This window comes from Schistocerca americana, chromosome X (assembly GCF_021461395.2).
Source record: "Schistocerca americana isolate TAMUIC-IGC-003095 chromosome X, iqSchAmer2.1, whole genome shotgun sequence".
In the NCBI taxonomy this organism is placed as follows: Eukaryota; Metazoa; Arthropoda; class Insecta; order Orthoptera; family Acrididae; genus Schistocerca; species Schistocerca americana.
This window is the reverse complement of record NC_060130.1, coordinates 832,702,908-832,722,476: the sequence shown is the minus strand read 5'-3', so window position 1 is coordinate 832,722,476 and position 19,569 is coordinate 832,702,908. Positions and strand designations below refer to the sequence as shown.

The 19,569-nt window shown below is 40.6% G+C and overlaps 1 non-coding gene across 1 annotated transcript; it reads left to right on the top strand.

Annotated features, from left to right (window-relative positions):
- The first annotated feature begins 1,292 nt into the window (after window positions 1-1,292).
- Window positions 1,293-1,367, top strand: Trnas-cga. The gene has a single exon. It is a non-coding gene; the product is annotated as a tRNA-Ser (tRNA).
- The last annotated feature ends 18,202 nt before the right edge of the window (window positions 1,368-19,569 follow it).

The window sequence follows — 19,569 nt, the reverse complement described above, 5'->3', positions numbered from 1 at the left end:
GAAAATTCCTGACCCCGGCGGGAATCGCACCCGGGAACCCGGGCGTGGGAAGCGACAACGCTACCGCACGACCACGAGTGAGGACTACAACACAGTTTCAACAAACCAAATTACTTAATACATATTGCATAGAAAACAATAGGTAACACTTGGTTTCAAAAACAATGTATGAAAAACATTCGGTATTAAATTATGATAGCTAGAACGTGCGATAATAATCAAAATACACTGCTGTTACATTACAGGCTGGATAGATCCTTTATGTTGTATTAAAAACACCTCCAACAAACTGGATCGCTATGAACTGTTTCTAATAGAGTATTCCGGCATACTTGCTGGAGCAAAGGCATAAACCCTTTTAATCGTAAAATATTATGTATGCTTATTAAGTACGTAAAATTGTTAGAAAGGTCATAGTATCCAGAATGAGATTTTCACTCTGCAGCGGAGTGTGCGCTTATATGAAACTTCCTGGCAGATTAAAACTGTGTGCCAGACCGAGACTCGAACTCGGGACATTTGCCTTTTGCGGGCAAGTGCTCTACCAACTGAGCTACCGACGCACGACTCACGCCCGGTACTCACAGCTTTACTTCTGCCAGTACCTTGTCCCCTACCTTCCAAACTTTACAGAAGCTCTCCTGCGAACCGTGCGGAACTAGCACTCCTGAAAGAAAGGATATTGCGGAGACATGGCTTAGCCACAGCCTGGGGGATGTTTCCAGAATGAGATTTTCACTCTGCAGTGGAGTGTGCGCTGATATGAAACTTCCTGGCGGATTAAATCTGTGTGCCCGACCGAGACTCAAACTCGGGACCTTTGCCTTTCGCGGGCAAGTGCTCTACCAACCGAGCTACCGAAGCACGACTCACGCCCGGTACTCACAGCTTTACTTCTGCTAGTACCTCGTCCCCTACCTTCCAAACTTTACAGAAGCTCTCCTGCGAACCTTGCAGAACCAGCACTCCTGAAAGAAAGGATATTGCGGAGACATGGCTTAGCCACAGCCTGGGGGATGTTTCCAGAATGAGATTTTCACTCTGCAGCGGAGTGTGCGCTGATATGAAACATCCTGGCAGATTAAAACTGTGTGCCCGACCGAGACTCGAACTCGGGACATTTACCTTTTGCGGGCAAGTGCTCTATCAACCGAACTACCGAAGCACGACTCACGCCCGGTACTCACAGCTTTACTTCTGCCAGTACCTCATCCCCTACCTTCCAAACTTTACAGAAGCTCGTCCCCTACCATCTGGTAGAAGTAAAGCTGTGAGTACCGCGCGTGAGTCGTGTTTCGGTAGCTCAGTTGGTAGAGCACTTGCCCGCGAAAGGCAAAGGTCCCGAGTTCGAGTCTCGGTCGGGAACACAGTTTTAATCTGCCAGGAAGTTTCATATCAGCGCACACTCCGCTGCAGAGTGAAAATCTCATTCTGGAAACATCCCCCAGGCTGTGGCAAAGCCATGTCTCCGCAGTATCCTTTCTTTCAGGAGTGCTAGTTCTGCAAGGTTCGCAGGAGAGCTTCTGTAAAGTTTGGAAGGTAGGGGACGAGGTACTGGCAGAAGTAAAGCTGTGAGTACCGGGCGTGAGTCGTGCTTCGGTAGCTCAGTTGGTAGAGCACATGCCCGCGAAAGGCAAAGGTCCCGAATTCGAGTCTCGGTTGGGCACACAGTTTTAAACTGCCAGCGAGTTTCAGGTCATAGTATGTTAGCTAAATCGTTAGAAATATCATGGTACGCTAACAATTCTGTGCGAGCAGCAGAAACTAACGTCCTGCACGGGGTGGGATAATATGTGCCGCAGCGATCTGGTGTTATAGCTTATCATTTGCAGGGACTATATACAAAATCTCAACCTTTATGTTATGCTACATGCTGATTGAGTGGATGACTGCTGTGCCAATCAGTTACTAGCCAGAGAGCTATCGGGCACCTGCAACATATCACTTGCCTGTATCTTGTATGTGTGCCTCTGCCTGAGTGAATAATTGCTCCCCTAACGTCTCAAAAGACCAAAATGGAAATTCGTAGATCTGTCCGAACACTTTCAGTGAATATGGCCCAAGATTGAACTTTTTCGAACAACTATTAACAGACTTCTGTGCATACCTCGCCAGAGTGGAATAATTCTGCTCTACAAATATGAATATAAGTGGAACACAATTGTACTTCGAGATGTGAAGGGATGACATGAAAGTACATTTCAGAAGATTGCAGACACAGACATGCTTTCTGAATTTCATTCTAATGCGTCGTACTAGCATCCATCTACGTCTGCATATAAGTCTATAACATGAAAACCATTATGAAGTGCATGAGAGAGGGTAGGTCCCATTTTACCAGCTATTTCGACAATTTCCCTTGCCATTCACGTACGGAGTGAGAGAAAAGTAATTGTTTACATGCCTTTGTGCATGCTGTAATTAACCTAGATTAGTCCTCACGTACCCTAATGTTGCGATGGGTAGGCGTGTCTAACATTTTCCTACAATCACCATTTAAAGCCGGTTTTGGAAACTTTTTTGAAGATTTCTCAGGATAGTTTCCGTTTTTATTTAAGAATCTCCCCTTTCAGTTTTTTCAACATCTCAGTGACACTCCCACGTGGGTCAAACAAACCTGTGACAATTTATGCTGCACTTCTCTGGAGATGTTCAGAATACCCGCCTAGTATGGGCCACACATACTTGTACAGTATCTTAGGATGGGTAACATGAGTTATTCGTAAGCAATCTCAATTGTTGACTAATAGGTTTAAGTAGTTCTGATGACCTCAGAAGTTAAGTCCCATTGTGCTCAGAGCCATTTTGAATCAACGACGTGTATGTTTTTTTGATTGCTGTGGAGTGTGAACCAAGTGAATGGTGAAATGAACTTCTGTTATTTCACACGGCAATTTCATGACCTATAATTCTCCTGCAGTTTAGCCAGCATCATGTATCGACAAGCATTTCTCATGAACGACGAACGACGTTTCAACCGCACATATCATCTTAAAGTAAAGTTCAGCGGCTCATCCAGCGACTTTCGGAAACTTACGGAATCATAAGCAACGATCACGCGTGATTTCCGTTTACCACGTAGAACGCGCATGTCGTTAATAGACCAGTAAAGGTTGCACCGAGTAGATATCGAAATTAAAAAATGAATTTGATGAATAGCAGCAGAAGCCTTAATCCACGCCCTTGTTCACGGAATCCAATCGAAGCTCACAATATGCACAATTCTGCGCAGATATGATAGCGGACTTCTTGTTCTGAGACGAGTGGGCAGCGTGAACCAGAGACTTCGATGAGTTTGTGGCTAGCTGGACAGGGCTGGGAGTGCCTAGATTAGCGCTGTAGGGTCGAATGCTGTAGGATGTCTTTCAGTTTATTAGTTAAACACGTTTCTGCTGTTTCCCTTGTAAGCCACTCACTTTTTCCCGTCTTGTGTTTGTAATGAAATCGGAACACGACTCGTGATTACAGTCAAGTGTGAACCAAGAGAACAATGAAATGAAATCCTATTATTTCACACGGGAATTTGATGATATTGTATTCCCCTACCATTTAGCTAACAGCAGTTGGTTATCGACAACCACAGTCATGTACGATGAACGACATTTGAACCCAGCATTCCAACTCAAAGTGAAGGTCAGAAAATTCATCCAGTGACTACTAGACATTGGCGGAATCATATGAGACGAACACAACTGACAGCGGGTTACCTCGAAAAATGAGCATGTCGTTTATGGAGCAGTGAATGTTGTGCAAAGTAGAAGGCGAATCTGAAGAAAAATTATCTAATAAGTAAGTGTTGCGGATGTACTAAACAACGCCCTTACTCACAGAATTTCAACAAAGCTTACAATGTACAACATTCTCCGCAAAACAGACAGGCGACCTCTTGCTCCGAGACCAGTGGGTGACGTGAACCAGAGACTATGATGATTGTTTCACAAGCTGGACAGGGCTGGAAGTTCCTAGCTTTGTGCTGTAGCATCGAAAACTGTAGGGTCTCAGTAAATGTCTAAGTGGCGCAATGCTGTCAGAGATACTATCCACCTGCTCATGGCGTGTGGGATACTCACGAGGGTATTGTGCTTAGGGGGCCTTTGCGTCCACATCATCCTGATCTGCGGCCGAATCATTAGCAACAACCTACAAGGGTTGAAAGCACTCGTAAAAAGGTGTGGAGTCCACAAAATAGAAGGTTGTGAAATTTACGGAAAAATCGAAGATGACAGAGGTGAAATTTATTGTGGCAAATGCAAGCGTATATCGAAAGCCTAAGCGTATGGAAAATAGAAGTACTGTATTATTGGCAAGGGACAACAATCTCGGATCAGCTGAGATAAAACTGGAGCTGCATGCCAAATAATTTCCTCAAGTCTCAGTATCAATTATCCGGATATTCCTATAACTCGATCTACCTATTAAACACTGGACTCACGCCCAGATGTGACTGGAAACATTAAACTCAAACTCATCTCACTTAATTTTTTCCCCATTCGGACTGTCGTCAATAAAGAAGCTTGTAATCATACAGATATGAATAGGAATAATTAGTGTTGGTCATGGTAAGACACATCGTTTATCATTGCTAAATGCCTTTTCTGAAAAGTACCTACTTTAGATGGTTCACAAGCCCACTAGAGATGGAAATATATTGGATCTAATGACAATAAGTGAACCAGACTTGTCTGAGTATGTTTATACTCAGAACGTTATCAGTGATAATTTGCCGTTTGTATATGAGGCAGTAGTGAAAGCGAAACAGTTGGGAAAAACGTAAGTAAACTGTTCATTATATCGAGAGTAAACTGTGAAAACATTCGTCCTACTGCTGGACATGTATGTCACTGACCTTATGGATAAATGTTTGCGGTTGCCTATGGTATCATGATTGTACCAAGTCGTGCTCATCTTTGCCTTAATGAAAGCTATTACCAGTAATCTCTTTCTTCAGTTCTTCAAAAACATAGAAATCGCATGGGGAGATCTCATGATCGAATGGAAGATGTGTTATAGCTTGCAGGGAAACTTCTGCAGTGTATTTGTAACTAGCCTAGCTGAATGTGGACAGGCATTTTGTTGCCATGGTTGTTTCGTGTACACTGCAGAAGTAATTTGGTAAGCCCTTGCACATCCTCCATACAGTCCCGACGTCTCCCCTAGTGGATTCTGTATTTTCTGAATTCTGAAGATGGATCTTCATCAACGCCGATCTGCTCCATATGAAGAGACACAGGTCTGGGTACAAACATGTTCCTTGAGCAGTTTTTTTTTTAGGCTAGTGATAAATGAAAACGGAAGCTGAAGCCAGGAAGTGGTGTATTGTAGACGGGCAGGGGGCGTTTCATTTTGATGATGATATAAATGATAATTTTGCGGAATCGGTGAAATATTCTGTGTAGAAATAGTTTTAATGTGCAACGTGAGGAAGAGTATTACATTCCGGAGACAACTGAAGTAGTTTGAGCGAGCAGATACGGGTAAAACGAAGACATTTCCAGCTAATTATCATAGCAGAAGGCTTGCAGCTAAATACAAAGTTTGTAGATGAGACATGATATCTTCGTAATTATTTTACGAGAAGGCAAGACAAAATGCAGGTATTTATCTGAATACCTGCATTAAAGCTATTTTGTCCACGTTGGAATCAGTGAACATTGCGACCGTTGATTAAAGTTGGTGAATGACGCAACGAGTGGTATTTGCGTCACTCAAAATGGCACTGAGCACTATGGGACTTAACATCTGAGGTCATCAATTCCCTAGACTCAGAACTACTTAAACCTAACTAACCTAAGGACATCACACACATCAATGCCCGAGGCAGGATTCGAACCCGCGACCGTAGCAGCTGCGCGGTTCCGGACTGAAGCGCCTAGAAACGCTCGGGCAAGACGGCCAGCTTGCGTCATTCACCAGCTACAAAAATATTATTACGATTCTATATCTTTATCTGTTTTATGTGATTATTGGTGTTTGTGTGTGTGTGTTTCATGAAGTGATCTGTCGTAGTTGAGAGCATATGTGACGCTACCCACGTGTAGGTTAGGAGAGAGTATTTGTGTTGTGCTGAATTATTTTGGTGATACACTGGTAGGTTTTTTGGGCGCATTTCGTGAGTATTCGTTGACAGTGACGTACATCCAGTGATACTGAAGTGTGCCTCAGTATTACTAGAGGGAGTATTCCAGAATTAATAATTTTATCAGTGTTATTTAGACGGTCAGGTATATTTAATAATTACTGTTTTAAGATTTGGACCACTTTTGTTGTGTCAAAAGCGCTCTATACCCAGTGGTGTTGAGGTTCATTCCTCACATCTTATCGACTTATCTCTGCGTTTAGTCCTGTGAAGGTGTCGATGTTATCGTACATCGAAATCATTGGTGTCTCCTACATAAGTATTTCCGTAATTTGTTGTTTCAATTTGAGAAAGAAACTATTATCAGGAGTCCCATACATCTAGCTGATGGTCTGTGGGATACTCACCAGCCTCCGTTAGTTCAGATGCCAACGTTTCTCCAGAAAACAATGTCCTCACATAAAAAGGTTTCAAATGTGAAGCGAAAACATATCTTCTGTCACCATCCCCATTTTGTAAAATCGGGTTTTTCTGCTCCTCTGAGTTGCTCCAGTTGCTCTGAATGTTACTTCAGAACAGCAATCACCAGAACACACTTAATGAAAGTTGGTTTTTTGTACGCTGACTGTTACTTCGTGTGAACTTGCTAGTAGTCTAAAATTGGTAACCAAGAGAATTTTATTGTCCTAGTCCTCTTTTTTTGAAAAACTGGGGTTTTTAAAGTGTGCCTTTAGTTATTCCGAGCATTGCTCCATAAGTACTATCCCTACATAGAAATAGTACTAAAATAGAAATTGAACCACGTTTTTAACAGCTGCCCTTTTCACACTTTTGTCCGTTTTCTTGCTGTGTGTTTCTGTGGTTTTTCTGAACACAGTACCCTCTGGTCAAACACTGCCGACAAGTAAACGGTATTGAAGTGGAAACCATACCAATTTTCTTATTAGCCTATCTTTTTGTGCAGAATTATAGTTTCTAAATTTGTTGTGACTTACTCTAGTTCTCAACAGTCTCCAGTACGACATTTTTGAATAGTTAATAACAATACTAATAATATGTAATCGATGTTGAAGTTTTCCCCCCTGTAGATAATAACATTTTCGTGATCGTTTGAGTTTCCGTCATCCTCTGTATTCTTCCACAACGGTATTTTAAAGCATCACAAACGCTGCAGTTAAGTGAAGATATTTCTTTCCACTTATCACTATAGAAAATGAAATTCCTTTAGGGAAGTGCTGAGCATATGTTTCTAAGTTTACATGTATGTCTAATTTGTTCCCTTTGGATTTCCTGCTAGTTAGCACTGATACCGGTTCGTTCCATCATTACGCAATGTTCCTTGTACCTGCACCCAACCCGTTCAATTGAACATTTCACAAGCTCTGCAGGCTACAAAGAGAAAGAGACGGGAATGTCCCTTGCAGATTATAATACGTCGCAATAGAACTATGATACTTCTATGAGTAATTTCAGCCATAAGAAGTGTTCGGCGACTTCAAGGGTAGTACTATCATCCGATTACTACACTCTCATGCTTCGATCAGGTAGACAAAAGGTGCCAAGCTCACGTATTTACCTGTATATCAGTGGTATAATCAGCAATTCTGATGAGAATGTATTTATAAACCATAAAAATATTTACATGTTTCTCCAAAAAATCATTATAATACCTAGTCCATAGTGCTGAAATTCCATGTCGTCAACATTATTGCTAAACGTCTGGACTGATACCCTGTATGAGAAACTGTGGGAGAAAAAGTTAAGAGATATAAAGCATCGGAGTTTGGTCTGTACCTTTAGATCAAAGGTATATGTGAAGAATGTCGAAACAATTTATCGGGAATTATTGTTCCGACTGATCTTTTGTATATAGTAAGAAGCATCAGCTAAAACGAAAACGAAGAACTCATGTTCCAACAGAAATGGTAACCCGCAATATCTTATCTCGCATCTGGCCAAGAATCGAGTAAAATCAACTAACGAAATTTGGAGACACAGAGCTTCCGCAATTACCAACAAATTGAGTTTCAAGTAAGACAAAACAAGAGCTCCAAAATGCAATTTTTGGATTGACTGGATGCAGTCCGATTGAAAATCTCACGGTCATGAAGATTGAAAGTTCGGTCTACATCCATAGCACGTCCATTATTGTACGCAAGAATAATTTGCTGTGTTCGTAAAGTATTCACAATACATCGTTATAGATGGAACAGGTTCACTACTAAAAAGATTGAAGAAACTAACAGGAGAGCTCAGTTCGCACATCTATCTTTATCAAATCGTCACAGAAACCCCGGTTTCCAGACTGCGCGTCTTTCAAATGTTGAGCGAGTCTCAAAACACAGATTCCATGCAATACTGGCTTAATGAAATTATTCACTTGCTTAGCAACCACAATACAAAATTTCCAGTAGAAATCGATGTCTGCGATTACGACAAAGCACTATTGGCTGCTTTCTAATGGAGTTTGGAGACAGCCGAGATCTAAAAGTTTATTTATCTCTAAAAAATGGTTCAAAAGGCTCTGAGCACTATGGGACTTAACATCTGAGGTCATCAGTCCCCTAGAACTTAGAAGTACTTAAACCTAACTAACCTAAGGACATCTCACACATCCATGCCCGAGGAAGGATTGGAACCTGCGACCGAGTTGTCGCTCGGTTCCAGACAGAAGCGCCTAGAACCGCTCGTTAATTATCTGTGTGTTTTAATTATTTGGACGAGTATGGTACTCACAAAGACGACAATCCCTATTGGCTGAGGAAGCATTCAAGATTCTGCGCCACATAACAAGAATAGAACTGACCATCTTCAGAGCAGTGGAACCAAAGAAAAAAAAAGGATAAATGAAGAAATTTAAACAACTGAGTATGTTGATGATAACGAAAACAACGATTACGAATCCGGTATTGTTAAATGGGCTACTACGTTATTTAATTTGTCCTTAAGAGAAGCTGAATGTAGGTACTTAGCATAGACGGGGCATGATATCTATCTTTGTTACGGATCAGCTATAGGGCGAAGCATCATGGCAATTTTGTATTTTTTCCCCATTATTCAGCTATAAGGATACCATCTTTATATCTGGGACTACAAATGGCATCTCGTCCGCAGCAGAGGCGGAATTTAACGATTTGACACATCGTTTGTTACTAAATAAGACTTGCCCAAAGCCAGGTGACAACTTCGTAACTCTTCATTTGATATCTCTTTCAGGACATCCCAAGCCAGCTTGGGCCAAAGAAGTCTACAATGATTCATCGAACACTGACCAGTCCGCTACTGGTTAATATAAACTACATGTAGTGGAAACGTCACATAGTATTTTATTGAATGTACAGACCTATGGACTGTTAATGCTGCAGAACCAGTGGAAAAATGAGTAGACACTGAACTGAAAAAATCGGAGTTGGTAACAGAACACCATGGAAACTACCACAAGTTAACACTTGAACACAAGTGGCTCAATAAAAACGGCCCCCAAAAAACGAAGAGTACTTAATTGCATCCTCGTTCTGAGTTACAGATGGACACATCTTGTAAAACTAGAAAGGTCGGTACCAGTGTTCTACTGAATTATTATATTTTGGAGTCGATTAGGGACAATGGCTGATGAATTGTTGCGACTAATACTTCTGGGTTTGACAGTATTTGCATTTACAGGCCACCACATGTACTTATGATTGCTTTCAGAAGACAGTTCAAACCACACCGTCAGATGCAATGTATCTTGTATAGCGTTTTGTGCAAATGGTATCATGCAAACAGATTAACAGTGAACGAGCACGACTCTTAGCTGGCATTTCAAGCGTAGTTAAACAAGGAAATATATCGAGGGTAACTACCAATGACGCCAATTCAGATATTCGTAATTTGTTCGATTGGGTTTTTAAAGATGAGTGCAGTGGGGGTCTAAGAGAAAAATGTGTCAGACGTAAGACAGAGAGAAATTACTAAGGCAACCTGCTAGTAACGTTAGACTTTGATACGATTTGGAAACGCGAATATGATAAACTAGCAGCACAGCAATACTACAGAGAGGCAATACTTCGTCCCAATCGTAATGGATAAGACGACATGAGCGTCAAATACAGCCCGTACGTGTTTGACGAGAACATAGGAGCTACTGACGTTACAGTGAGCATCAAATCTTTTCCGTACAGTATGACTCTCAGCGTATCTACGTACACTTTGGTAGGTGTAGTTAATTATTGTTGAGACGGTAATGTAAGGTAAATAACGCTTTATATCACCATTATAAAATTTGGTGGGGAATTGTTTGAATTTAACACTGTGAAATAAACACGTATATATAAAGGTCACTTGCTCAGTCCATTCTTATGTCTTTACGTCAGGACGTAAATACAGTATTACACCATGATGCAGCGATTTGTAACGTGAAGAAGAAAACTGGAGGACGGTGACCATGGAAGCGCTGAGTCTGCAGAGACGGGTGAAGCAAAGAACTTTCCAGCTAATTATTATAGCAGCATCGTTGCAGTGAAACAGCAAATATTCAGGGAAGACACGATTTCTTCGTAGTTATCTGAAGCGAATGAAACACAAAAATAGAAAACAGACGTAAGAGAGAAGATTCAGAAACTGAAGATGCAGCAGAACATTGTCTCCATAAACTACTGTTTCTTGCGTCGAAGGTTCCGGACATCTAAATTGTGAGAAGAGACGAATAAATCTCAGGAAACGAGAATATACGCTGCAGCGACTGGGGAAGTGTACGAAAAAGATATACTCCTCATTTTAACGAATGAAGCATTAGGGCGACTGGACTACAATTCATTTCAGCGATCTTTACAGCTCTAGAGGATGCACAACAGCAACAGTATGAATTAGTAATATTTCCTTGAATTAATTTGCTCGTTTTCGATGCCAACTATCTTCAGCTTATCGTCCTCCCGTAGACATCTTTTTTACTATCGTACGTGCGTTATTCCGCAGCTGCAGAAGATACTTCTCAGGTGATGGAGCAACAACTACTGGACGTGATTCTCTTCGACACATCAGTGGCTAATAACTTTCGAGCCGAACAGACTTCACGTAGAGCTAAATAACAATGAAGAATAATGAATCTGAATAAATCATTTCAGAACAATAACAATAAACTGAAATATATTCGATTTTTCATTCTGACGCTTGATTTTCTCGCAGTCAGATGCTTTATCTCACTATTTAAATTAAGCAATGAAATCGTGCTTACCTGAGAGCAAAATGTAAAATGAATCTTTAGTGTTTCTACCGGCTGTCATAAGTAATTTGGAAATTAAAATTTGTTTTTATAAAATTCCCTTTACTTTATCACTTCACATCAAATTGTATTAGCAAAAATGAACTTAACTAACATGGTTCCATATTCTGCAGTCTTAAATTTTGGATAAATTTTTCATGTCGCAACTATCATTCTGATCGCAATTTTAAATCATAGTGCTCCATGTTTTTCCATAATTTGTATTAATTTATGAATTCTTATCTCCCCTGATGGAAAATGAGCGAATGGTGTTGACGCACAGTTCTTCAGTCGTCAAACAGAGATGTTATTTGTCTATCTACATAGCTAATTAAGTACTAATACGATTGTGTATCTGTACTTGCTTTCTATAATTATGAGTATAAATTGTTGCGTTATCTAGTCATATGCCATAGTCAGGAGCAGCAGGAAGTTAGCCACGTCTAGGTAAGGCCAAACTGCTTGTTTGCTAAGGAATTGTTTTGGCGAAACACTAGCGTGGTTGTTGGAGGCATTTTATTAGAGTTCATTGACAGTGTCCCCCATCCAGTGATATTGAAGTGTGCTTCAGAAGTACTACAGCCAGTGTTTCAGTAATACGTTACAACTGTAAGGTATTAAGATAAGCACCGCTTTTGTTGTGATGGAAAGTGTCTGTTCTCAGTGGTGTTGACGTTCATTGTTCATGTCTTGTCGCTTTGTCCGTTAATTCAGTTCTCTGAACATGACTCTGCTTTCGTACATAGTAATTACTGCTGCCTCCTACGTAAGCCATTCCGTCATTTGTCGTTCCGAGTTTGTGATGGAATAAGAAAAAGGATTCGTGACTCCTGAGGAGTGTGAACCAAGTGCACTGTAAAATGAAGTCCTACTATTTGACACGGCAATTTAATGACGTAGTATTCTCCTACGGTGTAGCCAACGGCACTAATCGACAAGCACTTGTCATGTATGACGAACGACATTTGAAACACACAATCCATCTGAAAGTAAACTTCAGCAGGTTCATCCAGCGACTTGCAGGCACACTCTCACTCATACGCAACTAACACAAGTACTGCAGTTCTCTTCTTCGTGTTACACATTACAACTATTTACTTCACAGAATATTATCTCGTTTCTGCAAATAACCACTATTTTCACTAAGTAACCGATAAGTTCCTCCGCCATCATTAAACTGCCATTGCTCTGTTTCAACTGCCATTCTCATTTACCATTTGCATCATAATAAAAATATGTGCAGGTTTGCATAACTAACCACGACTTTACCCAGGCCTGCATCTATACGTCTGGAGCAAATCTACGGCCAGGAATATCTTCGTTGAGGGGTCCAAAATAATGTAAATCGGATGGGGAGATTTCGGGTCTTTATGGGGGATGTGTAAGGGCTCAGAAAGAACTTCTTCGCTTTAATCGAAATAACTTTCGCAACTAAATGCCCGTCCACATACTGCCAAGCATTTTTGAATAAGCTGCTGAAGTTTCCTGGAAGCCTTACACAGTCTCCATACGATCACGATCCCTCCCCATGCGATTTCCATATTATTGGAGCACTGAACAAAGAAATTCGTGGCCACTGATTTCCTTTTTACGATGAGGGGTACGCATTATTACAATAGTGGTACGAATAGTACCACAATCACTTTCCTGTAATGGCGTTGAAAATCTCATCTCACAGCAGGATACAAGTTTTAACAGTTATGCCAAATGCTCTTGAAATAATAAAGAGATTGCGACCAGTCTCCGCAACCGTCTTGTTTTCCTGGCTAATCTCACCTACAGCCGCCTCAAAGTCCCTGATACCATTTTGAGTACGAACATCCTCTGTCTATCGATTTATTGCCGTTAGATCCAACAGATTAACATCACAAGTAGACTTACTATCCATCTAAACTAAGTACTTCTTAGAAAAGGCGTTTAGCAATTTTGTGCGTGGTGATTTACCGTGACCAACTTTCACAAATGTTTAATAATTCCTATCCATATCCATACGATTAAAATCATCTCGAATCATGACGGTGTGAATGAGGGACATGCATTTTAGCGAGTTCTTTCTCTTTGAAGTTTCCGGTTAGAATTTTGCGTGAGTCGAGTGATAAATAGATGGATGCAGTTACTGAATTATGCCCACACTTTATGCTGAGTGCTGCCAAATAATCTGGCATGCAGCTTAAATTTTTATATCAGCTGATAAGAGTTTGTTGTCTCTTACGATAAATACACTACTTCCGTTACCCATACGCTTATGCTTCCGATGTACACTTGCATTTACCACAAAAATTATCACCGCTGTAAGTCTGGATATTTACCCAAATTTCTAAGCCTTATATTGTTAGAACTCTGCTTCCAATACTCGTACGTTGTTGCGAATGCTTCGGCAGCTGATCAGGGTGAAGTGGGTGGAATGTTGTCTAGGATAAAAAATTTCTGAATATCACACGCACTAACAGCTCAATGGATCTGATCTCTGCTTGAAGTGCGTTAGTGGCCCATTTACGGAGACCCAACAGTATTCGAACTTACAGTGTTATTATAGAATCATGTTCAGCTTGTCTTCTCAGTCTCTGGTTCACATCACCCTCTTGTCTCAGAACATGGCGGTCGTCATCACTTCTGTGGAGAATGCTGCATATTTTAAACTTTGTAGAAATTCCATGACCAAGCGCGTCGATTAAGACTTTTGTATCTCCCACTCATCAAATATTTTATTTGCGATTTGTTATTCTACTCGACACAACCCTCACAGTTGCTTAAATGACTTTTATAATGATTATAATTATTCTTTGATTTACATGACTTTGTAAAATGACATGGGAGGAAGGAAATTATAAGCTTCCAAGTAATTATGACTCATGTAATTATAAATCACTTTAATGTACCTCATTAACATCATACCCTCACATATTTATGAAGAATAGAACAATATTCTATTTATTCACTAAAGCATAGACATGTAAGCAAATGGCAGTAAATATATTACGGTATCTTCACGTCTCACATTAACCATTTGGCTGCTGCTCATCATATTGCATTCTTAGAACATGTTACTTCCTGAACGTGTAGTGCTAGCAATTACGACATAGATTTAACCTAAAAAAATCTCTCGGCAGAGGCAAATACAAAACTGAGATGACTTCCTACTGTAAATGCATCCAACTATGACCTGCATTTACTGTTGTTCAATACTTTACAGCACAAAATCAGCAGATTGTTGAGCCTATTACGTGCCAACTGCGTTGCACCAATGTTTAGCTACGAACGACTACCATTGACTCTAGTCACATATCCTACCTCATTGGCTGAAGACCACGATCACAAATATATTAGAACATCGTCTCCTCAGGAAGATAGCAATTACTTACAAACGTTAATAACGAAGATAATTTGGTGTACAACATAGTTTCAACAAACCAAGTTATTTAATATGTATTGAATATGTAACAATAGGTACCCTTGGTTTCAAAAACAATGTATAAAAAACATTAGGCATTAAATTATGATGGCAACAACATGCGAGAATAATCAAAATACACTGCTGTTACGTTACAGGGTGGATAGGTCTTTTATGTTGTATTAAAAACACCTCCAGCACAGAGGATCGCTATGAACTGTATCTAATAGAGCATTCAGGCATACTTGCTGGAGCAAAGGCATAAACCCTTTTAATCGTAAAATATTATGTATGCTTATTAAGTACGCAAAAATGTTAGAAACGTCACAGTATGTTAGCTAAATCATTACTAATATCATAGTATGATAACAATTCGGGGCGAGCTTCAGAGACCACCGTCCTGCACGCGATGGAATGTTATGTGCCATAGCGAAGACTGCAGATACAGATAGGATTTCTGAATTTCATTCTAAGGCGTCGTAGTAGCATCCATCTATATCTGCATATAAGGCTATAACGTGCAAACCATTATGAAGTGCATTAGAGAGGTTATGTCCCATTGTATCAGCTAGTTAGAAGTTTTCCCTTGCCATTCAAGTATGCGGTGAGCGAAAAGTAATTGTTTACACGCCTTTGTGCACGCTGTATTAACCTAGATTAGTCCTCACGTACCCTAAAGAAGCGATGGGGGGGAGGTTCTAACATTTTCGTAGAGTCACATTTAAAGCCGGTTTTGGAAACCTTTTAAAAGATTTCTCAGAATAGTTTCCGTTTTTCTTTAAGAATCTGCCCATTCAGTTTTTTCAACATCTCAGTGACACTCTCAGGTCGGTCAAACAAACCTGTGACAATTTATGCTGCCCTTCTCCGGAGATGTTCAGTATACCCTGCTAGTATGGATTACACATACTTGTACAATATCTTAGGATGGGTAACATGAGTTATTCGTAAGAAATCTGCGTGGTTCTAAGTTCGTTCGATTCCCGGCGGGGTCAGGAATTTTCTCTGCCTCGTGATGACTGAGTTTTGTGTGATGTCCATAGGTTAGTTAGTTCTCGGGGACTGATGACCTCAGAATTTAAGTCCTATTGTGCTCAGAGCCATTTTGAACTAACGACGTGTATATTAGTAATATTTAAGTATGCATCAGTAGAACTAGAGCGAATGATCCAGTAATAATAATTTTATCGGTGTTATGTATTCAGACAGCATATTAAATTGTTACTGTTTTAAGACATGCGACGCTTTAGTTGTGTCGAGAACGGTGATGTAGACGTTCAGTGCTCACATTTTATCGGATCATCTATGAATTTATGCCTCTGAACATCTTTCTGTCTTTATACATTGCAGTTACTGCAGCCTCCTGCGTAAACTATACCGTATTTGTCGTTTTGAGTTATGATGGAATCAGAACAGAATTTTTGATTGCTGGGAGTGTGAACCAAGTAAATGGTGAAATGAAGTCCTATAATTTCGCACGGGAATTTCATGACATAGAATTCTCCTGCAGTTTAGCCAGCGACATTTAACTTCAAGCACTTCTCATGAACGACGAACAACATTTCAACCCCACATAACATCCAAAGGTAACGTTTAGCGGCTCATCCAGCGACTTGCGGACGCTTACTGAATCACTTGTGATTTCGGTTTACCTCGTAGAACGGGCATGTCGTTAATAGACCAGTAAAGGTTGTACCGAGTAGAGATCGAAATTGAAAAATGTATTTGATGAATAGCAGCAGAAGCCTTAATCCACGCCCTTGTTCACGGAATCGAATCGAAGCTCACAATATGCGCATTTCTACGCAATTATGATCGCGGACTTCTTGTTCTGAGACGAGTGGGCGGCGTGATTCAGAGACTTGGACGAGTTTATGACTAGCTGGACAGGGCTGGGAGTGCCTAGATTAACGCTGCACGGTAGAACACTGTAGGATGTCTTTGAGTTTATTCCTTTAACATGTTTCCGCTGTTTCCCTTGTAAACCATTCACTTTTTCCCGTTTTGTGTTTGTAATGATATCGGAACACGATTCGTGATTGCAGTGAAGTGTGAACCAAGAGAACGGTGAAATGAAAACCTTTTATTTCACACGGGAATTTGATGACATAGTATTCCCCTACGGTTTAGCTAACAGCAGTTGGTTATCGACAACCACAGTCATGTACGGTGAACGACATTTGAACCCTGCATTCCAACTCAAAGTGGAGGTCAGCAAATTCATCCAGTGTCTACCAGACATTGACGGAATCATAAGATACCAACACAAGTGATAGCGGGTTACCTCGAAAAATGAACATGTCGTTTATGGAGCAGTGAATGTTGTGCCGAGCAGAAGGCGAAACTGAAAAAAAAAATTATCTGATAATTAAGTGTTCCAAAAGTCTTATGCCACGCCCTTACTCATAGAATTTCAACAAAGCTTACGATGTACAACATTCTCCGCAAAACAGATAGGGGAACTATTGCTCTGAGACCAGTGGGTGACGTGAACCAGAGACTACGATGATTGTTTCAGAAGCTGGACAGGTCTAGGAGTTCCTAGCTTTGTGCTGTAGTTTCGAAAACTGTAGGGTCTCTGTAAATGTCTAAGTGGCGTGTGATGGCGTGTGGGACACTCACGAGGGTGTTGTGCTTAGGTGACTTGGCGTCCACATCATCCTGATCTGCTGCCGAATCATTAGCGACCAACCTACAAGGGTTGACAGCACTCGTAAAAAGGTGTGGAGCCCACAAAATAGAAGGCTATGAAATATATGAAAAAATCGAAGATGACAAAGGTGAGATTTACTGTGGCAAATGCAAGCGTATATCGAAAGCATATGCGTATGGGAAATAGAAGTACAGTATTTATCGCAAGGGACACCAAACTCGGATCAGCTGAGATAAAACTGGAGCTGCATGCCACATTATTTCTTCAAGACTTAGTATCAATTTTGGAAATATTCTTATAACTCTATCTATTTATTAACCACCGGACTCACGCCCAGATGTGACTGAAAACTTTAAACTCAAAGTCATCACGCTTAATTTGTTTCCTCATTCAGACTGTAGTCAATACAGAAGCTTGTAAGGATGCAGATATGGATAGAAATAATTACACATTTCTTAGTGTTGGTCATGGTAAGACACCTCGTTGATAATTGCTAAATGCCTCTTCTAAAAAGTACCTACCTTGGATGGTTCGCAAGCACACTAGAGATGGAAATATATTGGATCTAATGGCAATAAATGGACCACACTTCTCTCAGGATGCTTATGCTCAGAATGGTATCTGTGATAACTTACCGTTTGTATATGAGGCAGTAGTGACAGCCAGACAGTTGGGATAAACGTAAGTAATCCGTTTATTATATCAAGAGCATTCGCCATAACTGTGAAAACATTTGTTCTACTGCTGGACAAATCTGTCACTGACCTTATGCATAAATGTTTGCGGTTGCCCTTGGTATCATGATAGTACCAAGTCGTGCTCATCTTCTCCCCAATGAAAGCTATGGCCAGTAATCTCTTTCTTCAGTCCTCCAAAAACATGGAAATCACATCAGTGTATTTGTAACAAGCCTAGCAGAATGTGGGCAGGCATTTTGTTGCCATGTTTATTTCGTGTACGCTGCAGAAGTAATTTGGTAAGCCCTTGCACATCGTCCATACAATCCCGACCTCTCCCGTAGTGGTTTCCGAATTTTCTGAATCCTGAAGGTTAATGTTCTTCAACGCCGATCTGCTACGTAAGGAAGGACACAGGCCTGAGTACAAACATGTTCCTTAAGCAGATGTGTTCAGTTTTGTTATTACGAGGCTAGTGATAGATGAAAAAGGAAGCTGAAGCTAGAAAGTGGTGCATTGTAGACGGGCAGGGGGCCTATATATTTTATGATGATCTAAATGATTATTTTGTGGAATTGAGGAAATATTCTGTGTAGAAATAGTTTGAATATGTAACGTGAGGAAGAGAATTACTTTCCGGAGACAACTGAAGTAGTTTGAGCGAGCAGAGACGGGTAAAACGAAGAGATTTCCAGGAATTTGTCATAGCAGAAGCCTTGCAGCGAAATACAAAATTTTTAGAAGAGACATGATATCTTAGTAATAATTTTACGAGAAGGCACGATGAAATTGGACAAGAAGTAGAGATTTATCTAAATACATACATAAAAGCTATTTCGTCCACGTTGGAATCAGTGACCTTCGCGTTCGTTAATTAAAGTTGGTGAATGACGCAACGAGTGCTATTTGTGTCATTCAAAATGGCTCTGAGCACTATGGGATATAACATCTGAAGTCATCAGTCCCCTAGACTCAGAGCCACTTAAACCTGACTAACCTAAGGACTTCTCACACATCCATGCCCGAGGCAGGATTCGAACCTGCGACCGTAGCAGCAGCGCGGTTCAGGACTGTAGCGCCTAGAGCCGCTACTGCTACATAAATATAATTACGTTTCTATACATTTATCTGTTTAATGTGACTATAAGTGTTTGTGTGTGTGTATAATGAGGTGATGTGTCGTAGTCGAAAGCAGATACAAGGCTGGCCACGTGTAGGTTAGGAGAAAGTATTTGTGTTGTGCTGAATTAGTTTGGTGATACATTGGTACGTTTCGAGGTCGCATTTCGCTAGTATTCGTTGACAGTGACGTACATCCAGTGATACTGACGTGTGCCTCAGTATTACTAGAGGGAGTATTCCAGTATTAATAATTTTATCAGTGTTATTTAGCCGGTCAGGTATATTTAATAATTAATATTTTAAGATTTGGACCACTTTTGTTGTGTCGAGAGCGCTCTGTACACAGTCGTTTTCAGGGTCATTGCTCATATCTTATCGACCTATCTCTGCGTTTAGTCCTGTGAAGAT